At 45.2% G+C, this 12,760-nt stretch overlaps 1 protein-coding gene across 7 annotated transcripts in view; it reads left to right on the forward strand.

Moving 5' to 3' along the window:
- Positions 1-202: 202 nt before the first annotated feature.
- Positions 203-12,760, forward strand: part of TMCC1 (transmembrane and coiled-coil domain family 1) — a 272,181-nt gene continuing 259,623 nt past the window's right edge. For 3 of the 7 annotated variants that reach the window (XM_053599169.1, XM_053599171.1, XM_053599168.1), the window contains exon 1: positions 10,820-11,676. The gene's annotated coding sequence lies outside the window, so the exon portion shown is untranslated. Of the gene's footprint in view, positions 299-10,819; positions 11,677-12,760 lie in introns of those variants that run through there. The other 4 variants (XM_053599170.1, XM_053599166.1, XM_053599167.1 and 1 more) reach the window with 4 other exon arrangements.

Raw genomic sequence — 12,760 nt, forward strand, 5'->3', positions numbered from 1 at the left:
GGCCGGGGGCGGAGGTTGTGGGCGGTGGCGGCGGCGGCGGCGGCGGCGGCGGCGGCGGCGGCAGCAGCGGCGGGGGCGCGCGCGCTCTCTCTCTCCCTGGCGCCGGTTCACGCTCCCGTGCCGGGGCTGAGGCTGAGGCGGCGGCGATCGCGGTGGCTGAGGCGGCGCGGGGGGAGGGCCGGGAGGGGGGTGGCTGGGGGGGATGGACCGGGCGCGGCGGCCGCGGCGGCAGGAGCCGGCGCTTGGGATCGAGCGACGGCGCTGGCAGAGACGCCAGCTGCTCCTTTCCTCCCCGCCGGTGAGTGAGTGCCCCCGCCCCGGAGCTGGCGGCGGCCGCGGCCCCCTCACGGCCCCTTGGCCGTGGGTGGGGAGGGTCGTGAGGCAGCGTGGCCCGCCGGCGCCGCCGCTGAGGGCCCGGCCTCCCGCTTGCGGCCTGGCGCAGCTCGGACCCTCGGCCGCCCCTTTCGAGGTTGAAGCCCCGGGCCTAGGACTCGACCCCCAGCATCCCTCCCATCGCCTTTCCTTTCCCGACACTTTCCGCTGTCACTTTAACCCCCGGCCTCTTCTCCCCGCCCCCTCATCCCCTTCCCAGCTCCCCTGCTGGAGGGCCGTGGTCTGGGAGGGGCGTGTGAAGAGTTGGGCCGAGGCCCGAGGGACTTGTTTGGGACCTGGGGTCTTAGGAGACCGCGATCGCCGTAGTGTCCCCTAAGTTAGTACCAGGACTCAGCCATTGCCACCTGAAACCAGTTTTGCACCTTTTGTTTTGATTTTGAACTTGTGGTTTGAGAGAACCAGGGATCCGCTGTATTGGGGAGAATAGGTAGTGCGAGGTGGGACGTGGGACTGGCTTGGTCGGGCTTGGCTGGGCTTGGCCTCTGGGTGCCCTTTACTAACCCTTTTAGGAAAGGGAAAGGGGCGCAGTGAGTTGCTGCTTCCCCAGAGGGCCAGAGATGCGTTCATAGCTTGCACATCTCTGCTTTTGTAGCGTAAGTAAAGGTGTGTAGAGTATCGGTCGGTCCAGTGCTTGGTTTGGCTCTTTCCTTGGCAGTCTTGTTGGTGAGGATCCCCCAGGCCCATCTGCAGGGAGTTTCTTGAAGCAGCCCACTTGAGCTGTAAGCTAATCCTTTCCCCTCCTTTGGCTTTGGTGACATAGTATACATTAGTCTTGGTAGATCCTAACCAGTGCTGCTGTCTGCAGGCTGCCTTTTCATCCTGTCTAGTTTGTCATAGAGAAAAGAAAGATGACCACCCTCCTAAATCCGAAGTTGTTGTAAGTCTGACATATTCAACAGAGGTACCTGTACCCTAAGTGTCTTTATGAAAGGTCTGAATTTCTGAATTAGCTTATTCTTTAAAAGAAACCCAGGGTTTAAATAGCAGATCGCTGCTTTAAAATAAAACAAAACTTGGATTTGTTTGTGCCTTTCGACCATTGTCTCAAATTTTGGAAGTGATGGGTTATGAAACCCTTGTCTTTGAAGTACTTATGTGTAGAAATTGTTGCAAAGCCAGGAGGAAAGAAGCTTATGAAAGTGGGAATGTGTTAATGATATAAAGTTCCTCCAGGAGGTAGATAATTTTTTTTCTCCATTTGTACGTTAGAAGATTGGAACTCAGATTGTGAGTAGGTGGTAGTTTTACTAGTGTCATGTAACAAAAAATGTTTATAGGTGGGATTTTAACTCAGCAATACCTTGTCCTGGACCAGCTGAGTTGGCTTGTATTGTTTTTGAAATCACACACCCACTCATTGGCTAGTGTAGAAAGATTAAAAAGCTGCTTCTGGTCTGTGGGTGTAACCTTTTCATTTTTAAAGAATTTTCAGCTGCTTACACAATAGATTGCTGATCAGCAACATGGGAAAAATTTAGATGTTAAAAATTTATTAGCATGTGATCTAGATCTGTTATAATTATGAACATTTTTTAAGATTTGGGATGTGTTGGTTCTGTATCCTGTGTATAGGAAATGGGATTTTTCAGGATATTTGCATCTTAAGATAAACAGAAGCGCAATCATCTGACAGTGTTGTGAGGATCTTTATGAGCACAAAAAAACCTGTAGTAATTTGATGAAGAACCCCAATGTCCTGGGACTAGTTGGGGACTATCGTTACTTTAAATTCTTTGGTCTTTCTCTCTACTGGAATATTTTCCCTTTCCTGCAAAAGTTTTTATGCCTGTCATAAATGTACAAAGCCTACAGTGGCTGAGGGCTTAAGTTTAAACTCCTCAGAGTGGCATTTATGGATCCTTCATTAATTTATTCATCAAATATTTATTGATGAATTTTTCCTTACTTTGTTCCAGGATTTTTTTCTAAGTACTTGTCTACTGTGGGGAAACAAAACAGACAATGTCTTTGCCCTAATTAAGCTTTGTCTATGTGTGTGGGATCAAGGAATATACAACAAACAAATACACAAGATTATTTCAGATAATGATATAAACTAGTGCTCAGTAAAGTTTTTTGTAAAGAACTGGAAAATATCTATTTTAGGCTTTATAGGTCTTAACACTCTGTTGCAGCTACTCAACTCTGTTGTAGAGCACAGCCACAGGCAGTACATGCACAAACATGTCTATGTTCTAGTTAAACTCTGGACACTGAAATTTTAATTTCATATGTCACAGAATACTAGTTTTTTTTTTCAAACCACTCAAAAATGTAAAACTGCCCTACAGAAACATGGGGCAAGCTGGATTTTTCCTATAGTCTGGACTTTTTATTTTTTTTTATTTATTTTTTTTTTGTAGAGACAGAGTCTCACTTTATTGCCCTCGGTAGAGTGCCGTGGCCTCACACACCTCACAGCAACCTCCAACTCCTGGGCTTAAGCGATTCTCTTGCCTCAGCCTCCCGAGCAGCTGGGACTACAGGCGCCCGCCACAATGCCCGGCTATTTTTTGGTTGCAGTTTGGCCGGGGCCGGGTTTGAAACCGCCACCCTCGGTATATGGGGCCGGCACCTTACTGACTGAGCCACAGGCGCCGCCCTAGTCTGGACTTTTATAGAAAAAAAATGAACTGTGAAGAAAATAAAATAAGCTGATAAGTGATTGGAGAGTTGGTACAGTGTTACTTAGGGGAGTCTTCACTAAGGAGAAAAGTTTTGAGTTTTTGTCCTAAAAAATGAGAGACATTTCCTAGTAAATGAAACAGTGCAAAAGTATGCAGGTGGAAGTGAGCTGCTATACTCTGTCTTTTTAATCTCTTTTTTAAGAGATGGGGTCTCATTCTGTCACCCAGGTTGGAGTATAGTAGCCTAGTCATAGCTTACTGCAACTTCAAACTCCTGGGCTCAAGTGATCATCCCTCTCAGCCTCCCAAGTAGCTAGGACTACAGGTGTGCACCACAATGTCTGGCTAATTTTTAAATTTTTCTCGTAGAGATGAGGGTCTTGCTATGTTTCCTAGGCTGGCCTCAAGTGGTCCTCCTTCTTTGGCCTCCCAAAGTGCTGGGATTATCGGCATGAAGCACTGTGCCTGGCCCACCTAAGTTTTCTAGCATACCATTGTTGCCTTTTTGTGTTTTTTCATTTTTTTTGCTGTCAGGACTAGGTTGCCCTCCTATCAGGTTTTATTTTATTTTATTTTTTTTGAGACAGAGTCTCACTATGTTGCCTTGGGTAGAGTGCTGTGGCATCACAGTTCACAGCAACCTCAAACTCTTGGGCTTAAGAGATTCTCTTGCCTCAGCCTCCCAAGTAGCTGGGACCACAGGTGCCCGTCACAACGCCCAGCTATTTTTTGGTTGTAGTTGTCATTGTTGTTTGGCAGGCCGGGGCCTGGTTTGAACCTGCCAGCCCTGGTGTATGTGGCTGGCGCCCTAGCCGCTGAGCTACAAATGCCGCTCCCTCTTATCAGGTTTTAAAAGTCTACCTGGCAAGGTGCAGTGACTCACACCTGTAATCCTAGCACTCTGGGAGGCCGAGGTGGGTGGATTCCTTGAGCTCAGGAGTTCAAGACCAGCCTCAGCAAGAGTGAGACCACATTTCTGCTAAAAATAAAAAAATTAGCTGGGCATTATGGTGGGCACCTGTAGTCCCAGCTTCTCAGGAGGCTGAAGCAAGAGGATCTCTTGAGCCCAAGAGACTGAAGTTGCTGTGAGCTATGATGTTGCGACAGTACTCTATCGAGAGTGACGGAGTAAGACTGTCCCCCCACCCCCCCCAAAAAAAGTTTACCCATTGTAGAACCTAAGAGTCAAAAGAGATCTTAACTTCTCAACAAATTACTCGTTTTGAAAATGTTCTCTGTGATTTTCCAGGTTCCATTTGAACACCATTGTTGACAGAAAATTCTTTACTTTGAGGTAGTTTATGCAACTTTTAGATAGTTGTAATCGTTAGTATGTTCTTCATGTTGTAATAGAATTGGACTTTGCATCTCTTCTCCCTTATCCTGCCTTACAGTGTCCACAGAGTAAAACTATAGTGGAATTGTACCTTATCCCAAGATTGGGTCTTCAAATTAGTGCATAAGGCAAAAATCATGTAAGATAAAAACTCTGTGTGAAAATCAGTGAACTTGCTAAAAAAGTATTGTGTGCATGCGTCTTTTGGGTATATTAATATAATCATATATAATTCTTAGGCACATTAAAGGCTGAGAGCCATTGAGTTTGAGTGAAGGGAAGAATAAGAGGAAATAAATTGTTACATAGATGTCTGGGCCTTCAAACTATTACTTAGCCCTGGGTTGAGTGCCATGGTGTCACAGCAACCTCAAACTCTTGGGCTCAAGACATCCTCTTGGCTGAGCCTGCTGAGTAGCTGGAACTACAGACACCTGCCACAATGCCTGGCTAATTTTTCTATTTTTGGTAGAGATGGGGTCCTCCCTCCTGTTCAGACTGGTCTTGCCTGACCTCAAGTGATCCTCCTGCCTCAGCGTCCCAGAGTACTATGATTACAGGTGTAAGCCACTGAACCTGGCCTATTTTGCTTTTTAAGACAGCTGTGAAATCTCTGTCAGAGAGTGGGGGATGGTAGAAAATGGTTTATATTTACAAGTGTAATTTATTTAATTCTATTTATTTTTCTGTTATGCCTCTGTTATATTAACTGATATTTATAGATGTGTTGTGAATATTAAGATGATAGGTAAGGTAAAGAACCTGGCATATAAGGTGGTCAATAAATGTTTGCAGATTTGAATTTAAATTTTTACTTCATTGGGCTCACATACACACTGTCTTTTGAAAAGTTGTAGAGAAGAACTTGCCACCTGCTTCCTGTCTTCCCATATTGGCATTTCCTGTTGTGGCTTTACTGAACAGCTGTCACTCTCTTTGTCCTTGAGCATTGCTCACATTTTGCCAGAGGTTGGGTTGTAAGTTAAATGGGTATATGTATGTAACTCTGTTAGTTCTGCCACATGACTCTTCCATTTAACTCTTCACTTTTCAGGGATAAATATTTCCATTTCTTTCAGCTTTTTCTTATTTCTTTATCATTCTGGTTGTTCTTAGAAGTGAGCTGGTTTATCTTTTTTACTTTGGTACCCAGAAGTACATTTGATGGTGCAAACTCAAGTTTTTCATCAGTTTGATAGTCTTCCCTCATAATTCTGGACCATCTCTATGCACTTAGTATAGTTTTATCTAGCCTCAATGTTTTTTCTTATTTAGTATTTTATACTTGTTTCGTGATCATTTTCTTCACAATGAGCTGATAAAGTTCTTGAGAGCCAAGACAGTGTTTTAGGCATCTTTTTGTGTCCTAGATACACCAATCAAAGTTCTAAGTGTGCAGTTTGATCATAGACATAATTTTTTTTTTTTTTTGAGACAAGAGTCTCACTTTGTCACCCTCTGTGGAGTGCTATGGCGTCACAGCTCATAGCAACCTCAAATTCTTGGACTTAAGTGATTCGCTTGCCTCAGCCTCCCAAGTAGCTGGGACTATAGGCACCTGCCACAATGCCTGGCTATTTTTTCGGTTGCAGTTGTTGCTTTGCAGGCCCCCCCTGGGCTTGGACCCGCCAGCCTCAGTGTATGTGGCTGGCGCTCTACTCACTGAGCTAGGGTGCCAAGCCTTAGATATAATTTTTTTTTTTTTTTTTTTTGTAGAGACAGAGTCTCACTGTACCGCCCTCGGGTAGAGTGCCGTGGCCTCACACGGCTCACAGCAACCTCTAACTCTTGGGCTTACGCGATTCTTTTGCCTCAGCCTCCCAAGCAGCTGGGACTACAGGCGCCCGCCACAACGCCCGGCTATTTTTTTGTTGCGGTTTGGCCGGGGCTGGGTTTGAACCCGCCACCCTCAGCATATGGGGCCGGCGCCCTACTCACTGAGCCACAGGCGCCGCCCTAGATATAATTTTTTAAAATAAACTTTTTTGAGACAGGCTCACTCAGTCACCTTGGGTAGAGTGCTGTGGCATGATAGCTCACAGCAACCTCAAACTCTTGGACTGAGGCAATCCTCTTGTCTCAGCCTCCCAGCCTATAGTAGCTGGGACTATAAGTGCCTGCCACAGTGCTGGGCTATTTTTAGAGATGGGCTTTTGCTTCGCTCAGGCTGGTCTCGAACTCCTTAACCTCAAGCAATCCCAGAGTGCTTGAGCCACCATGCCCAGCTAAAATAAACTTTAAAAATAAACTTTTTAATTTTAGAACAATGGTGGGTTTACAGAAATAATGAAAAAATAATGCAGAGAATTTCTGTCTGCCCTATACCCTGTTTCCCCTATGAGCATTTACATTGGTGTGGTACATTTGTCATAGTTAATGAACCAATATTGATACTCTTTTTAATAAAACTATAGTTTATTGAGACTTCCACAGTACTTTTCCTTAGTGCTGTCTTTCTGTTTCAGGGTCCCATCCAGGATCTCACATTTAGTAATCATGTCTCTTTTGCTCCTTTTGGTTGTGACAGTTTCTCAGACTTCCCTTGAATTTAATAACTGTGGCATTTTTTGTTTTTTGTTTCAGTTTTGAGATAAGGTGTCATTCTTATCGGCCTAGAGTGCAGTGGTTTGATCATAGCTCACTACAACCTAGAATGCCTGTGCTCAAATGCCTCAGCCTCCTGAGTATCGGGTATCTGTGAGTACAGGTACATGCCACCATGGCCACCTAATTTTTCAGTTTTTAGTAGAGACAATGTCTTGCTCTTGCTTGGGCTGGTCTTGAACTCCTGGCCTCAAGAGATTCTCCCACTTTGGTCTCGCAATGTGTTAACGGATTATGGGTGTGAGCCACTGCACCCAGCCCCTTCACAGTTTTAAAGGTTACTGGGCAGAGGTATTTGTTCTTCAATTGGGATTTGTCTGATGCTTTTCTCATAGTTAGACCAACATAATGTGCTTTTGGAAGGAAGACCACAGGGATAAGATGTTATTCTCATCACATACCAGGGTTACATAACTATCAGTGTGACTGTCAGTGTTGATGTTAACCTAGATCACCTGGCTTGAGGTAGTATTTGTTTTCTGCACTGTAAAGTTACTCTTTGGAAGAAAGTCACCATGTACAGCTCACACTTAGGAGTGATGAATTAATTATATGCCTCCTTAGGGTGGAGTATCTACTTAAATGTTATTGCTCAAATTGTTTCAGTTTTGGCCATTGGGAGCTCTTTCAGATGGCTTTTGTATCCCTTGTCTTTGACATACCCTTATGAGACTGAGCGTGTGTGTGTGTGTGTATGTATGTATGGAGGTGTGTGTTTGAGCATTTTCTTATTTTCTGGCAACGTGTAATAAGATGCTCCATGGCTCATCTTGTATATTTTGAGCTCCAGTCCTATAATGAGTCATTGCTTTTTTTTTTTTTGAGACAGTCTTGCTATGTTGTCTTTGATAGAATGCTGTGGCGTCACAGCTCAAAGGAACCTCAAACTCTTGGGCTTAAGCGATTCTCTTGCCTCAGCCTCCCAAGGAGCTGGGACTATAGTAGCCTACCACAAGCCTGGCTATTTTTTTGTTGCAGTTGTCATTGTTGTTTTAGCAGGTCCAGGCCGGGTTCAAACCCATCACCCTTAGTGCATGTGGCCAGCGCTATAACCACTATTCTACAGGCACTGAGCCGTTTCTTCAAGGAGCCATGGCTCCTTCTATTCAAGAACAGTATTAGAAACCAAGATGTGGGTGCTAGATGTGTTTTTGCTGCTGGAGTATTGTTGCTTCTAGGCCCTCTCAGATGACAGAGCAAGGAGATACACATATATGTGTGCACGTTGACCTCTGTATATATACATATTTATAAATACATATGCACATTAACCTGTATATATACACATATCTATAAATATTTCTGTATGTAACTGTATTAAGCTAAGCGTGAGTTCATAATTCTAACTCCAATTCTATCATAATTCTAACTCCAACTCTAATTCCTTACCACATGTATTGTTTGTTTTTTTTTTTTTTTGGCCGGGGCTGGGTTTGAACCCGCCACCTCCGGCATATGGGACCGGCGCCCTACCCGCTGAGCCACAGGCGCCGCCCTGTTTGTTTTTTTTTATTGTAGAGACAGAGTCTCACTTTATGGCCCTCTGTAGAGTGCCGTGGCCTCACACAGCTCACAGCAACCTCCCAACTCCTGGGCTTAAGCGATTCTCTTGCCTCAGCCTCCTGAGCAGCTGGGACTACAGGTGCCCGCCACAACGCCCGGCTATTTTTTGGTTGCAGTTTGGCCGAGGCCGGGTTTGAACCCGTCACCCTCGGTATATGGGGCCGGCGCCTTACCGACAGAGACAGGTGCCGCCCCACATGTATTGTTTTAACCTCCCCTTGTTTATCTGTAACCTCCCACTTCACCATTGAGAAACTTGACTCCCAGGTGGCCCCTATAGCTCAGTGAGTAGGGTGCTGGTCCCATATACTAAGGATGGCAGATTTGAGCCCCGCCCCGGCCAAACTGCAACAACAACAAAAAGGCCGGGCGTTGTGGTGGGCGCCTGTAAAAAAAAAAAAGAAAAGAAACCTGGCTCCCACCATCCACTAGGATTTACTTAATTTTTCAGTCCCACTGTACATGCATAGTGGTTTCAGAATTGATAATCTGTACACCTGTGGGGAAACTATCAACCAGACAGTACAGTACTTGTGGATAGATTATTTTGGCTTCAGTCTTATAGACTCCACTCATTTCCAATGTCAGTACTTTATTCCCCCACTTCCTTCATGAGATTTTTTTTTTTGATACAGTCGCACTCCGTTGCCCTGGGTAGAGGGCTCTGGCATCATACCTCACAGCAACCTCAAATTCCTAGGATCAAGAGGTCCTCTTGCTCAAGTCCAGCAGTTTCCCCAAGAGTTTCTGGGCCACTAGGCCCCAACCCAGTTGATTTTCCAAGGGACACTGGCCTGCAGAGTCCAAGTCCAGCTACTTTCCTGAGGTCTGCTGGCCCGGTAGGCCCTGATCAAGTTGCTTTCCCCAGATCAGCTGCTGGGCACATGAGCTCTTCTCCAGTAGGCCCTATGGATATCAACCCAGCTCCTTTTGTGGGACCAGCTGGAACTCTGTGTGTAAACCCATCTTTCTTTCCAAGGATGAATGGCTCTGTAGGCAAGAGTTTGGTCTCATTTACTAGAGTGGGCAGCCTCCCTGGCATAAACCCAGCTGCTTTCCCCAGACCAAGAGGTCCAATGGCTACAATGTACCAAAATGGAATGTTACCCCTTTAAACACCCTTCTCCCTCCAGGACTACTTTGGTTTCCCAGCACTGTGGTTCTGAGCAGGGACTGTCCATTAGGTAAAAGGATAGTAGATACAGAGCTGCAGTCTGAAGAACATAGCTGGGGCTCAAGTTCAAATGAGCCATCTTTTCAACTTTTTTCTTGACTGAAGGTGAAATGTTACTTATGGGATATGGACTGCGGTAGGTGGGAATAATCCTGGCTTTGAGAGAAAGGATCTCTACCTTTCCAGAAGCCTGCTGTGCTTTTGTCCCACAGCTTTCTGCCCTTTACTAGTTTGTTGAATTGTACTTGTGGACTTTTCCTCAGGGATATATTGCCCTGCAAATCCCAATTCGTATGTAGTCCCCTGCTCAGCACTGGTGAATCAGCCTACTGCTCTCTAGAAATGTTGCATTGGTGAATGGACCATGCTTCGGTAGTTCTGACCTGGGCAGCTTGGACCTGGTTATCCATTACTGCCATACCTTTCCCTGGGGGCCTACACACCCAGAACAGAAAAGAGGACAACCACGTCAAAGACCCACCACATGCAATCTCTATCTGACCGGGTCCACGGCTCCCTTCTCCTGGGCCTTCAGAGATGGCCAGATTTAAGGCTCCTCTACTCATCCAACTCTCTCACCACTGGTACTCCCAATCAAAGAACCTCATAGTTAAATTGATGTGGATGGGAATATGGGGGCGGGGAGGTGGAGTGGAGGGATGAAGGAAAGTAATCACTGTGCTTCATTCAGCCTGATGTAAAAGGATGGTGTTTTCCACCTCACCCCACCCTTTTTTTTTTTTTTTTTTTGAGACAGAGTCTCATTATGTTGTCCTCGGTAGAGTGCTGTGGCATTGCAGCAACCTCCAACTCTTGGGCTTAAATGATTCTCTTGCCTCAGCCTCCTGAGTAACTGGGACTACAGGCGCCCGCCACAATGCCCAGCTATTTTTTGGTTGCAGTTGTCTGGATTCGAACTTGCCAGCTCTGGTGTATGGTGCCCTAGCCACTGAACTATAGGCGCCGAGCCATTGTATCTTTTCTTACTGTTTCTTTAATAAATGGGATGAGAAGGCAAAAAAACAAACAAAAAAAGAGATCCTGTTGCCTCAGCCTCTGGAGTGGCTGAGACTACAGGAGTGCCCCACCATGCCCAGCTAATTTTTCTATTTTTAGTAAAGGTTTCAATCTTGCTCAGGCTGGTCTTGGACTTATGAGCTCTGGCTCCTGCCTTGGCCTCCAGAGTGCTAGGATTAGATGTGAGCCACCTCGCCCAGCCTGTTGCATGTATTTATAATATATACAGAACCTTCTCTTATATTCTGTATTTCTTGCTGAGATCCCTTTACCTCCTGACTTTTGTTTTTAAATTGAAAAGTATATTTATTTCAGGCTAATATGAGAGTACAAACAACCAGGTGAAAATACTTGATTTTGTTACAAGGTAGAATCCCTCTTGTGGCTATGTTCCACACTCAAAAGGTGTGCTAAACACCCTCATACTGTGACCATTTGGTGAGAGCACTCCACTCCCCTCCTCTTTCCCCCTCCATTCCCTCATTACCCTTCCCCGCAACTTGAATTGAAATGAGTTTTTCTCCTATGTGGGTATGCATTAGATCATGTACTGGCTTCATATTAGTATTAAGTCCATTGTGTTTCCATTCTTGTGATACTTTACTAAGAAGAATGTGGGGTGGCGCCTGTGGCTCAGTGAGTAGGGCTCCGGCCCCATATACTGAGGGTGGCAGGTTCAAACCCAGCCCCGGCTGAACTGCAACCAAAAAATAGCCGGGCGTTGTGGTGGGCGCCTGTAGTCCCAGCTGCTCGGGAGGCTGAGGCAGGAGAATCGCTGACGCCCAAGAGCTAGAGGTTGCTGTGAGTCCTGTGACATCATGGCACTCTACTGAAGGCGGTAAAGTGAGACTCTGTCTCTACAAAAAAAAAAAAAAAAAAAAAAGAAGAATGTGTTTCAGCTCCATCCCGGCTATTACAAGAGATGTGATGTCACCATCTTTTTTATGGAATAGTATTCCATGGTACATATATACCCCAATTTGTTAATTCATTCCTGACTTAATGGGCATTTAGGTTGTTTCCACATCTTGGTGATTGTAAATTGAGCTGCAATAAATAATCTAGTGCAAATGTCCTTATGATAAAATGATTTTTTTTTCTTCTGGGTGTATGCCTAGTAATGGAATTGCAGGGTCAAATGGGAAACCTAATTTGAGTTCTTTGAGGATTCTTCATGCTTCTTTCCAAAGAGGCTGTATTAGTTTGCATTCCCACGAACAATGTAAAAGTGTTCCCCTTTCTAGAGAACTACATCTGCAGCTTTGGGACTTTGTGATGTCAGCTAATCTTACTGAGGTTAGGCGATATCTCAGGGGGGTTTTGATTTGCATTTCTCTTGATGATTAGAGACGATGAACATTTTTTCATATATTTGTTAGCCATTCTTCTGTCTTCCTTATAGAAGGTTCTATTCATGATTCTTGCCCAGTGATAGACAGGATTGTTAGCTCTTTATTTGTTGATTAATTTGAGTTCTCTATAGATCCTAGTTACCAAGGCTTTGTCCAATTCATAATGTGCAAATATCTTTTTTTTTTTTTTTTGTAGAGACAGAGTCTCACTGTCCCGCCCTTTGGTAGAGTGCCGTGGCGTCACACGGCTCACAGCAACCTCTAACTCTTGGGCTTACGCGATTCTCTTGCCTCAGCCTCCCAAGCAGCTGGGACTACAGGCGCCCGCCACAACGCCCGGCTATTTTTTGGTTGCAGTTTGGCCGGGGCTGGGTTTGAACCCGCCACCCTCGGCATATGGGGCCGGCGCCCTACTCACTGAGCCACAGGCGCCGCCCCATAATGTGCAAATATCTTTTCCCATTCTGAAGTTTGTGTATTTGCTTTGGTTGTCTTCATAGCTGTACAGAAGCTTTTCAGTTTAATTAAGTCCCATTTATTTATTTTTGTTGTTGCAATTACCACAGAAATATTCCTCATAAAATCTTACCCCGCCTCGACATCAAGAGTTTTTCCCACACTATCTTCTAGGATTTTTATAGTTCCATGGCTTAGATTTAGATCTTTTATCCTTCTTGAATCAATTTTTGTAAGT

Source organism: Nycticebus coucang, chromosome 8 (genome assembly GCF_027406575.1).
Source record: "Nycticebus coucang isolate mNycCou1 chromosome 8, mNycCou1.pri, whole genome shotgun sequence".
Taxonomy (NCBI): domain Eukaryota; kingdom Metazoa; phylum Chordata; class Mammalia; order Primates; family Lorisidae; genus Nycticebus; species Nycticebus coucang.